This window comes from Triticum aestivum, chromosome 1A (genome assembly GCF_018294505.1).
Source record: "Triticum aestivum cultivar Chinese Spring chromosome 1A, IWGSC CS RefSeq v2.1, whole genome shotgun sequence".
NCBI classification, from domain to species: Eukaryota; Viridiplantae; Streptophyta; class Magnoliopsida; order Poales; family Poaceae; genus Triticum; species Triticum aestivum.
In genome coordinates, this window is record NC_057794.1 from 138,635,104 (window position 1) to 138,648,384 (window position 13,281).

Here is a 13,281-nt window from a genome sequence, read left to right on the forward strand (position 1 = left end):
TTCTCCGGCAGGGTCCCTTGCGTTAGGTAACTCTGGAGCTCCTTGATCCAACATCCCTCCTGAGATTCCATCGTCAGGAGCAGGCGTGCTCCTGAGGCCGGGCCACAGGCCGGAGCCCCTGAGGTAGGTGGCTGGCGGAGCTCCTCCCGGGGCTGAGCCGTGTTTGATAATGATGGCAGGGCTGATGGCTTGAAGAGCCACTCCTCGAAAACGCCAGGCTCCTGAGGTAACCGCCTGGACGCCCGTTTGGCGATGTCGTCGGCCTCCTGATTGGTGCCACGGGGCACATGCTGCAACTCCAACCCCCAGAACTGCTTCTCCATCCTGCGGACCTCCGCTAGGTAGGCTTCCACGTGCTCATCCTTCGGCTCGTACACCTTGTTGGAGAAATTGACAAGGAGCTGCGAATCGCCCTTGATGGTGAGGCGTTTCACCCCCAGGGCAGCCGGGGCCTTCAAGCCCGCTATTAAACCTTCATACTCCGCTATGTTGTTGGAGACCTTTTCACCTTGCTGGAAACAGAGCTGCACGGCGTAATAGAGCTTGTCCTGAGTGGGCGATATAAGCACCGCCCCAGCCCCAGCGCCATGCCTAGAGAACGCCCCATCGAAGTACATGACCCAGCCTTCTGGCGCCTTGCTTCCCGGGGACAGGGACCGATCCTTGTCGGCCTTGAGGCCTGGCGCCTCCGTCCATTCTGCCACAAAATCCGCCAACGCTGCTCCCTTCATGACTCTAGTCGTGTTGAATTCGAGCTGAAATGCTTGCAGTTCTATGTTCCACTCAGCGACCCTTCCAGCTGAATTATGGCTCCTGAGCACTCTCTCCAGGGGGTATGACGAGACGACCTTGATGGGGTGACCCTCAAAATAGTGCCGCAGCTTGCGCGAGGCCACCAGTAGCGCATGGAGGAGTTTCTGAGGCATGGGGTACCGTGCCCTTGCATCCCGCAACACCGTGCTGACGAAGTACACTGGGTGCTCAACGAGGTGGAGTGTGTCAGTGCTGGTGGCTCCCTTAGGAGACCATGGCGCCTCTTGAGGCAATGAGGCCTCCTAAGACTGGCCATCTGTAAGAGGGGCCTCTTCCGCCTCCGGTGCGCCCCTCTGCGGTGGCTGATCCTCCTCAGCCGCGGTGGCAGTTTCTGTAGGCCTTCCTTGTCCCTGTTCTGCCTTGTCCCGGGCTGCTATCGAAGTTTTGATTCGGCGCTCCTCTCTGACTGCCACCAAGGCTGCGCTGGCGGAGTAGGGAGTGGCGGCGAGGTAAAGCACCAGGGGCTCTTGAGGGCGCGGAGCCACCATGACCGGTGGGCTAGTCAGGTATCTCTTGAGATCCTGGAATGCCTTGTCGGCCTCTTCAGTCCACTCGAAGGGACCCTTTTTCTTCATTAGCTGGAAGAAGGGCAGTGCTCGTTCCCCCAACTTGGAGATGAAGCGCCCTAGCACGGTGACGCGCCTCGTGAGCTTCTGCATTTCTCTGAGGGTCTTTGGCGGGCTCATGTCTTGCACCGCCTTGACCTTATCCGGGTTAGCCTTGATGCCTCGGTGGGACACGAGGAAACCCAAGAGCTTGCCCGAGGGGACTCCGAACACACACTTCTCTGGGTTGAGCCGTAGGTTCACTGCGTTGAGGCTCGCGAAGGTGTCCTCCAAGTCTTGTATCAAGGTCCTGGCCTCCCGAGACTTTACCACAATGTCATCGACGTAAGCTTCAACATTCTTCCCGAGCTGCGGGCCCAAGGTGATGTGCATCAGCCGCTGGAAGGTCGCACCTGCGTTACGCAGCCCGAATGGCATGCATGTGTAGCAGTACACCCCACACAGGGTTAGGAAGGCTATCTTCTCGACATCTTCTACCGCCATCTTGATCTGGTGATACCCAGAGAAGGCATCCAAGAAGCATAACTGGTTCTATTCTGCAGTGGAATCAATGATCTGGTCGATGCGGGGGAGCGGGAACAGATCTTGCGGGCATGCTTTGTTGAGGTTGGTGAAGTCGACACACATGCGCTCCTTCCCTCCCTTCTTTGGCACAATGACAGGGTTGGCCAACCAATCCGGGTATCGGACCTCGCGAATGACCCCAGCGGCTTCTAATTTGCGGGTCTCTTGGACGATGAAGGCCTGCTTTTCTGTGGACTGCCGCCTGGCCTTTTGCTTCACAGGGCGCACGTTGGGGCACACGTTGAGGTGATGGTCGATTACACTCCTAGGGATCCCTGCCAACTGGTCAGGCTCCCAAGCGAATACCTTCTTGTTTGCGCGCAGGAACCCGACCAGGGCCTTCTCCTGCTCGGGTTTGAGGTGGGCACCTATGGTGAAAGTGGAGTTGGTGGATCCGTCCTCATCGACGGGTATCTGCTTGGTTTCTGCCTTGTCTTGGGTGAATAACTGTTTCTTCTTGGCGGGTGCAGCCCCCTTGGGCCCGGGGGTCTCCAAGTCGGCGGGCTGTGCCAACGCCGCCGTCTTGAAGGCGAGCTTGAGCACCCGCAGCGCGTCCCCGGTGTCCCCGTGCACAGTGAGGACACCGCTGCTCCCGGGCATCTTCATGAGGTTGTACGCCGGGTGCGTCGCGGCCATGAACTGGGCCAGCGCTGGGTAGCCGAGGATGGCATTGTAGGGGAGGCCGATGGGGGCGATGTCGAAGTCGACCAGCTCCGTGCGGAAGTTGTCGTAGGTGCGGAAGGTTACTGGGAGCCGGATCTGTCCCAAGGAGCTGGATGACTTGCCCCCAACGCCTGAGAAGGGCCGGCTGGGTTGCAGCCGTTCCAGGGGTATGCAGAGGAGGTTGAAGGCCTCGACCGAGAGCATGCTGAGGCCCGCGCCGCCATCAATGAGGGTTCTGGTGACGGCCACCTGGCAGATGGTGGGGGTGCACAGCATGGGGAGCGCACCCGAGCAGGCCGAGTTGGAGGGGTGGTCCTCCGAGCTGAAGGTTAGGCCGGTCTCGGGCGTCGTCTGGTCCAGGGGAGCCCCCTGCCGCGTGGAAGCGGCGCTAACCCGGCGAATGAACGGCTTGATGTGGTAACTTGTAGGCGGTGCCTGCGAGCTGCCCAAGAGGGCCCCGACGACCGGTGGTGTTGGTGCACCGCGATGGGCAGGGGAGAGGTTGCGGGGCTCCATGGGTGCACGGAGCGCGCGGGACAAAGAACCAGCTGGGGTGAGCGAGGGAGTTGCGGTGCGGCCGTCTTGCCGCACGGACAGATGTTGGGACGATGCTTGCTGCTCGTCCCCCGCCGGGCCGGTGGCGGCATTGGCGGCCGGTGACGGGGAACGGCGAGGACGCCCACCGACAGGGGCCATCTGGGCGACGCGGCAAGCGAGTGCGGCCCGGCGCTCGGCGCGGGCCCGACGAGCGTCAGACATGGGCGTGATGGTCGGAGGAGAACGGGGTGGTGGAAGACGAATCCCGGCGCACCCCTACCTGGCGCGCCAAATGTCGAATTTCGGGTTCCGGCAGACCCTTGAGGTTCGAACACTGGGGTGCGCGCGGAGATTTCGCCTCCTACCTACCTGCACTCCTCCGCCTCGCTAAGATCTAACTAAGGAAAGAACAACACAAGAGACACAGGGTTTATACTGGTTCGGGCCACTGTTGTGGTGTAATACCCTACTCCAGTGTGTGGTGTGGTGGATTGCCTCTTGGGCTGATGATGATGAACAATACAAGGGAGAACAGCCTCGCGAGGGTCTGTTCTTGGCTGGGGCGATGAACTGCTGGGAGGAGCTCAGTCACCTTTCTCTCTCTCTCTCTCTCTCTCTCTCTACCTGATCTTCTTATCCTTCGATCCCTCTATTTCCTTCCAACCTCTCTCCCCCTTTGCTCTGTGGGTGGCTGGTCCTATTTATAGAGGCCCTGGTCCTCTTCCCAAATATCGAGCGGGAAGGGAACCAACAATGGCGGGCTAATTTGAAGGGGGACAGCTAGTATCAGCTATCCTGACAAAAGTAGTCTTCGCCTGTGTAAAGCTCTGGTGATGACGCCGTCTTGGGATCCATGGTGACCACCATCTCGTAGTCCTCCTGGTCTTGGTCTTGTTGCACCGAAATGGCAACCTTTGCCTGATACCTCGGTACTCCGCGGCTGCGCTTGCCCCCTTTGCACCAAAGAGGGAAGGAGGACACTGCGCGGGCTGGCGCCCGCCTGGCGCCCTTGGTCGTCATGGCTTGCGTCACGGGCACCTCGTGAGGTACCCCGCCTTGATGTCTCCGCCTCCTCGTGAGCCAGCCTGACGAGGCCGTGCCTGAGGAAGCTCCGCGTCGTCCGCCCTGCGAGGCTTGGCCCCTCGCGAGGGTCTTGGGTTTGTGTTGGTGAAGATGGGCCGCGCTGGGCCTCCTTTTGAGCCACGCCGCAGGCCGCAGGTAGGCATGTCTGGGGACCCCCGTTCCGAGAACACCGACACTTTCCAATCCCGCGGCAGCTTGGTGCTCTATGCTGATAGGTCCTGGTCCCCAGGCAGGCTGCAGCCGCCGCTGGTATGCCAGGTCGCGTGTCGTGGTCAAGGCCGGGAGGTGAGCAGCCCGAGGTCCAGTAAGAGCTCCTGAGGCGCGATGCTCAAGAGGTCCACTTTAGCGCGCAAGCAGCTATCTTTGGATGGGAAAGGGAGGAAACATTACCGCAGCAGGGCAGCAAAGGGCGTGAGGCCTGTTCCGACTCAGTCTCCCCTTTCTATCCTTGCGATGGCTTGGTGCTCTATGCCGACAGGTCCCGGTCCCCAGGCAGGCTGCAGCCGTTGCTGGTATGCCAGGTCGTGATGCTGTGGGCAAGGCCAGGAGGTGAGCGGCCCGAGGCCCGGTAGGAGCTCCTGAGGCGCGATGCTCAGTAGGTCCCTTTAGCGCTCAAGCGGCCATCGAGAGGTAAGAAAGGGAGGCGACATTGCCGCAACAGGGCTGCCGTGAGCGAGGGTCTCGTGCCGTAGCGATTGGCAGATTCCGAGCGCGAACTTATCTTGGTTGTCCAGAGTCAGTTCTTGGAGTCGTGCCGGACATGTGCGTCAGCCACTATAGGGTAGCTAGGTCTGGCCCGTGCGAGCCTCCCCCTCTTCTATGTGTTCTTCTGAGTGCTCTGTGTCCTCAGGTCCCGGCCCTCGAGCGAGCTCAGCCGGCACTGGTATGCCAGGTCGCGATGCCGTGGTTAAGGCCAGGGGGTGAGGGCTGGAGAGCCAGTAAGAGCTCCTGAGTTGTGATGCTCAGGAGCCCCCGTTTAACGCGCAAGCGAATCGCACAAGAGAAGAGGGAGAGTCCACAGTACCACCCATTGTTGTCCTCGGGAGGCTCTGCAAGTTAGCGCGAGGAAGGGCTCAAGCCGCCATGGTGATTGCTGGTTCGCCTCCGGTACGTGGGAGGGGACTCCCTACTGCGGAGACACCCCGAGGCGTGTACAACCCCGCCCTGACACGTGGCTTGCACGGCAGCGCTAGGCGTGGTGTGTCTGGGCACTCGTGAGCCAGCGCGGGACTCACGAGGCCCTACCTCAAGGCGGGTTGCGCCTGGTCTTGATTCTTGTTCGCTATGTTGGTCCTGCGAGGTGGTCAGACAACCTGCACCGAACGAATCTCCTGAGGTTATCGCATGAGAAAGCCAAGAACCAATGGCCCGAGGAGGTGACATGAATGGGGCCGGCCCACCAGATAGAGCTCAGCCGTTGGACTTATCGACGCTGCAGGGACGGGCCCGAGCATAAACGTTGTGCCTAACCTTCTCACGTGAAGGGTCCTGCAGAAAGTTGACCGGCGCGCGGCTCCCACGGTGGGCGCCAATCAAGCAGGTGATAATCATAGATAGGTTAAGCATGGAAGGCGAACTAGCTCAGGTAAATGCATGAACGATACGCGCCACTGGGTCCGGCCCGAGCGGCTTGGGGATGATGCAGCCCGAGGGGCGCCCTCAGCAAGGTAAGCTAAAGACATAAAAAGAAAGGATACATGCCACAGGGACGGACCCACGCGGCCTGGGAATAATGCAGCCCCCTGGGCGCTCCTAGCTAAATGAACTTGGAAAATGTCACCTGGTTCCATTGATGAAGGGGTGTTCAGGCAGCTGAAGGTACACGGCGAAGGGGCTGCTCCTCATGAGCCACCGGGGCCCTGAGCCACGGGAGGCTCTGGGGGTCCAGGCGGTTCCTTGAGGACCGTCACCATCTCCGCCAGGACTGCGTGGTGCCTGGCCTCCTGAGCCGCCATGATGCTCCGCAGGTTCTGCTGGAAGGCAGCAGCCATGCTCAGCAGGCGGAATGACATACGAATGTAGATGTGAGGTGGACCTTCACAGCGCCCAACACGCAAAGTCCGGAAGCGCTCCTGAGATGCGGCTCGGTTGAGCCCTGGTATGTCAATGCAGATGCGCAACTCACCACCCTCGCCTGGGTGGGGAGCAGCGCCAGATGGACAGCGGTCGCTGCGTGTTGCACTTGCTTCCTGAAGCTCCTAAGATACCTTGGTTACGAACTCCTAAGCACCGGGCGCTCCTTGCCCAGTGTCCTCCTGAGGGAGACGTGCCGCGAAACATGCCTCCAAGTGGTGCCCGAGCGCCTCCCTCGTGACATCGGCAAGGTCTGAGGCCCTCTAGAAGAGAGCCCCCGAGCCCTGCCCGAGGAGGGCACCGGGCGCGCCTTCCTATGCGATAGAGGGAGGCGACCCAGGTGCGAGCGCTGATCCTGATGAGGTGCCACTTGCGGCGCTGCCCTCCTGAGGTCCGACACGGAGTAGCTGCTTCTTCTTCTTGGGGACAACCTCAGGAGGGTACCGAGCTGCATTGTTTCCAGGGTCTTCGATTGATGCTGCTTGGAAGGCACGCTCGAGGGAGCACACCGCATCTCTTTCTTCGCAGGGGACTGTGATGATCCCGCTGAGGGAGTCCGGGATTAGGGGGTCCTCGGACAGCCGGACTATATACTTTGGCCGGACTATTGGACTATGAAGATACAAGATTGAAGACTTCGTCTCGTGTCCGGATGGGACTCTCCTTTCCATGGAAGGCAAGCTTCGTAGTTCGGATATGTAGATCTCCTCCCTTGTAACCGACTCTGTGTTACCCTAGTCCCTCCGGTGTCTATATAAACCGGAGGGTTTTAGTCCGTAGAATAACAACAATCATACCATAGGCTAGCTTCTAGGGTTTAGCCTCTCCTATCTCATGGTAGATCAACTCTTGTAGTACTCATATCATCAAGATCAATCAAGCAGGACGTAGGGTATTACCTCCATCGAGAGGGCCCAAACCTGGGTAAACATTGTGTCCCCTGCCTCCTGTTACCATAAGCCTTAGACACACAGTTCGGGACCCCCTACCTGAGATCCGTCGGTTTTGACACCGATATTGGTGCTTTCATTGAGAGTTCCATTGTGCCGTCATGATAAGGCCTGATGGCTCGTCTTGTTGTCAGGGACAACGTTACCTCTGGGGGGAGCCCTAGCTGTAGGCCGAACTCTCTGATTAGGCGGCTTCGTCATAACCGCCCCGTCGGTCGTCGCGCCGACGATGACTTCTCAGGTCATCAGAAACAGCCTCCACGTCGGCTCGGGATTCACCGAGTAGATGGATCCAATGGAGCTCTCTTCTCTGAAAGAGCTCTTGGATTGCATCGCCGCCTTGGGAGTCGCTATGGACTATGATCGGATCGGGCTTAAACCCGACCAAAGGGAGATCAACTCTCCGCCGGTTACCCATCAGATAGCGGTGGTGGAGGAGCGATGCAGCGATTCTTCCTCTATTTTGAGGACAAACTATGTCTGGATTCCCGAGCTCTCTGAGTCGGATACCCGTCTACAGGAGGACATGGCCCAAGCTCCGAACCTGGAATCGGACAGCGGGCTAGTACTATTGGGCGTTGTCCCAGAGTCTGAACTACCGAACTCCGAAGCTCCTCTGGGTCTTAAACCGGGTCAGGGCTTGGACTTGAATCTACCCACCCACCCTCACATAAGTGATCTTTCCCACATTAGACAAGAGCCCCAAGAGACAGTACATCACTACTGGGCCAGATTCCTCCTTGTAATAAGCAGGGTGAAGGACTGTCGCGAGGAAGACACAATTTCATTCTTTTGCCAAAATTGCACGGACAAGGGAATCCTTAACGCCATAAGTCGCCGTGATATAGCACACTTCTCTGACTTGGCGGCCATAGTACGAAAGTACTATGCGATGGAAAGCACTTGGAAAACCCAAACACAATTCTAGGATCCTCCGGATCTAACAAAACCCTCTGTCCGAACTAAAAGGGTGTACTCTCGTAAGTCACCCAACCCAATTACAAAGAAGCCAAAACCAACTACAGGGCGTGGAACCTTATTGGAGGGATAGCTCAATGGGCCATGCAAAATTCACAGTACAATGGATACCATGCCAACACATAGCCTTAGAGCATGTTGGATACTCCCGCAGGTGGCCAAGAGCGGTGAGGATCTCCTCGTCAACAATACCGCAAAGCACCCTCCCGCGGAATATAACAATATAGTACTAATAGTCTTCGAGACTTTCGCCTCAAATAATAGGCGCAAGCGGGCACTCTGCAGCCTCGTCGAAGTCTGCCACGTAGCAACAATAAATCCATGGAACGATAGGGCCTTAACCTTCAATGCCAGTGATGAACCTCAATTCCGAACTGCCCGAGCTCCAGCCGCTCTATTTGGTCCTTAGTTCAATTGTGGACGGCTTCCGGCTTACTAAAGTGCTCATGGATGGTGGCAGCGGATTAAACCTCATCTATGAGGAGACTCTTAGAAAAATGGAAATAGACAAGAGCCGCATTGAGCAAAGCAGCACGACCTTCAAAGGAATCATCCCTAGTCGGGAGGCATGATGTGCGGCAAAAATCACACTATATGTGGTATTCGGCACGCCGGAGAATTACAGGTCCGAAGAAATCACATTCCAAGTGGCCCCATTTAGTAGCAGATACCACGCCCTTCTAGGGCGAGAGGCATTCATGATCTTCCAAGCTATACCCCATTACGGGTACATGAAGCTCAAGATGCCCGGGCCCAATGGAATCATCACTCTAGCTAGTGATCCGGACATAGCACTCAGCGTCGAAAACAAAAACGCCGCACTGGCCCTCGAAGCGTTATCCGAAGCCCTCGCGGCCGAAGAACTAACTGTGTTGCGCTCTACAGTGGACAGGGATGACGTGATACTTGACAAAAGACCCAAGTCCACCTCTTTTAAACCAGCGGACGAAATAGTCAAATTCCAGGTCCACCCAACGGACTGTACAAAAATAGCATCCATCGAGGCACAGCTGAACCCCACAATAGATGCCACACTGCGGGAGTTCTTACGCAAGAATTGGGACATCTTCGCCTGGCATCCTTCAGATATGCCAGACATCCCACGCAGGCTGGCCGAGCATAGCTTAAACATTCTAAAGGGATACAAGCCGGTCAAGCAAACTCTTCAGTGTTTCTCTGAACCCAAGCGACAAGCCATGGGAGAAGAACTAGCCAAGTTACTCGAGGCCGGATTCATTAGAGAAATAAAACATCCGGACTGGCTAGCAAACCTGGTGATGGTACCAAAGAAGGACAAATACCGGCGCCTATGTGTCGATTTTAAGGACCTTAACAAGGCTTGCCCCAAGGATCCCTTCCCTCTCCCCCGCATCGACCAAATTATCGATGCTACCGCGGGACATGACTCGTTCTGTTTCCTCGACGCATACTTCGGATACCATCAAATAAAGATGGCGGAGCCCGATCAAGCCGCAACGACATTTATTACTACATACGGCCCCTTCTGTTTCAACACCATGCCTTTCGGGCTCAAAAACACCGGTGCGACCTATCAACGCATGATTCAGACATGCCTGGAAGCACAAATCGGCAAAACGGTGGAGCCATACATAAACGATGTGGTAATTCAAACCAGACATGTCGAATCTTTAATAGATGACTTGAGACTCACGTTCGACAATCTCCGAACATATGACATTAAGCTCAATCCGGAAAAATTCGTTTTCGGCGTACCCGCCGGAAAGCTCTTGGGCTTCATCGTTTCCAACAGAGGAACTGAAGTGAATCCGGCTAAAATCCAAGCTTTGTCACAGTTGGCTATCCCAACAAACCTCAAGAAAATCCAAAAATTAACTGGATGCGTGGCTGCCTTAAGCCGCTTCATCTCCCGGTTGGGAGAACAGGCATTACCTCTTTATCGCCTTCTTCGGCACACCGAACACTTCGAGTGGAAGGACGCAGCCACGGCCGGATTGGAAGAAATAAAAGTTGCCTTGGACAGCAACCCAATCTTGGTCACGCCAAATATCGGCGAACCAATGCTGTTATATATAGTGGCAACACACCAGGTTGTAAGCGTAGTGCTCGTCGTCAAACGAGAAAAGGACGGACATAAGTTCCCACTTCAAAAGCCGGTATACTACGTATCTACTGTCCTCACTCCATGCAAATACCGGTACCCACATTATCAAAAGATAGCATACGCGTTCTTCATGGCATCCCGAAAACTACGACACTACTTCCAAGAGTTTTCAATTACGGTGGCCTCCGAGGTTCCACTAATCGACATCATAAACAACCGTGATGCCACGGGCCGGATTGCTAAATGGGCTATTGAGATTCTCCCGTTCAACAAATCTTCCAAACCACGATGAGCCATTAAGTCACAAGTACTGGTCGATTTCGTCGCCGAATGGACAGAAGCCGAACTCCCTAAAGAGTACGACACGTACTCCAATTGGATCATGCACTTCGACGGCTCTAAAATGCTGGCGGGTCTGGGAGCAGGCGTCGTCCCGACATCCCCAACTGGAGATATAGTCCAATACATGCTCCAAATATTATACATAGACTCCAACAACGCAGCCGAATATGAGGCCCTGTTGCATGGTCTCCAGATGGCAGTCTCCATGGGCATTAAACGCCTAGAGGTGCGTGGGGATTCGAACCTCATAATATCTCAAATAAATGGAGATTTTGATGCCAAGGACCCAAAAATGGCGGCTTATTGCAATGCCATCCTCAAAATGTCAGCTTGATTCGAGGGGCTCGAATTCCACCATGTGGTCCGAGAAAAGAATCAAGCGGCGGCTATCCTCGCCCGAATCGGCGCTAAGTGTGACCCTGTCCCACCTAATACCTTCTTGGAAAGGCTGTTTAAACCATCTGTGGTATGGGAAGGGGAGACCGGCAACAATAGTCTGGAACCGGCCACAACACCAGACCCGGAACACTCTGATGTAATCGGAGGCTCCGCCACCAAGATAACACCTTCGGCCCACGTGATTATAGTTGTCATCGCCCCGTGGACAGAACCCTTCTTGTCTTACCTAAATAGGCAAGAACTCCCTAAGGAACAAAACGAAGCACGTTGCATTGTGCGGCGATATGAAGCCTACAAGGCCATGAGGGAGAGCTTTATAAGAAAAGCGCTATCGGAGTATTGCAAAGGTGCATCTCCGAGGAGGAAGGACGACAACTTTTGGCAGAAATTCATGCTGGACTCGGCGGCCATCACGCCGCAGCTCGGGCCCTTGTAAGCAAGGCCTTTCGTATAGGTTTCTACTAGCCGACAGCTCGAGCAGACACACAGGACCTCATTCAACATTGCGTCGGTTGCCAGCTCTTTGCAAACTAAAGCCATATGCCACCTACCTCTCTCCAAACAATCCCCATTAATTGGCCCTTCGTGGTCTAGGGGCTTGATATGGTCGGACCCCTTAAAGGAGGAAGCCATAAGAAAAAGTACCTATTGGTCATGGTGGATAAATTCACCAAATGGATAGAGGCCAAACCAGTTAAAACGGCCGAATCTGGACCAGTGGTAGATTTCATATCCGGGGTTGTACACCGCTACGGTGTCTCCCACAATATCATCACCGATACCGGCTCGAACTTTACAACCGATGAGGTAAAAACTTGGTGTGACAACATGGGCATTAAGCTCGATTATGCATCCGTCCATCACCCTCAAACTAACGGTCAAGTTGAATGACCAAAATGGTCTTATAATGAGCGGCATTAAACCCAAACTAGTGCGGTCCTTGAAGGAATCAGATACGCACTGGGCGAGGAGCTCGACTCCGTACTATGGGGGCCACGGACCACGCCAAATCGCACTACCGGATACACACTGTTATTTATGGTGTACGGCGCAGAGGCGGTACTGCCCTGCGACATCATTCATGACTCACCTCGAGTGCGCATGTACGAAGAGAAAGAAGCTGAGCTAGATCGGCAGGACAGTTTGGACGCCCTGGAGGAGGAGCGTGATGTGGCAAAAGCCCGATCCACATTCTATCAACAACGGGCTCGACGATATCAAAGTAGAGAAGTACGGGCCAAAACTTATAGTGTTGGCAAACTCGTTCTACGCCTACCAGAGAAGAAAAAGGACAAGCTCAAACCCAAATGGGAAGGTCCCTTCATTATTGACAAAGTTCTGACCGGTGGAGCGTACCGTCTGCGAGACGCATCGGACAATCGACTCGAGCCAAACCAATGGAACGCGGCCAGACTCCAAAGATTCTATGCCTAGCACCGGACTCTGTGTTCGTCTCCTTACCTCCGTCAATTTTTTATATACTCGATTATCTATATTTTTCTGTCTTTCTTCCTCTTTCTTCGCGGACTTCAAAGGTTAAAATGTGTCTTGACTGCACAATTTGTACGCGCTAAGCACGCTCATTATACCTGGGGGCTTCTTATACAGAAGCTTAATATAATTATGATCCAGACTCTATGTCTGCCGCACATGTCATTTTTACACATGCTCCTTTTCTTCGCCATTATATGCATCGATATGACTTAATTTTGGCCAAGCTGGGTTGCCTGGCTCTTGTCTTTATGCCCTACGTTCCTGTTAATTCGGCTAGGGCATAAGGGGAGCACCTCTGCGATTGTTACTGCCGGATCAGCCGGACGTGTGCCTCAGACTGGGCGAAGCCGAAAGCTAGCATTCTTAAGGGAATATTCGGTCGGCGAACAAAAGATGACTTTTTAATTATTAGAATACATACCCCCAGGTGTTTATATCCTATGTCTTGTGTCGCAATTTGGACATGCACATTAATGCATGCTTACCCAGGGAAAGGAACCCTTAACAGAACTATTATCCCTAGAAGATGTTTCTTACTATCCATGTAATATAACATTACTAGTTGGGTACTTGTCTGTTCAAGCACTTATGACCCCTACGTCTGGTTTCCATGCGTACCCCGGTTTTTACATAACTGAGCGGGTATTCGGGTACACTCCAGACTGTCAGGTCTGGAGGTTGAAGCGAAAAGGTCCGCCATGAAAAATGATCTACAATCCGTCTAGGGACAATATAT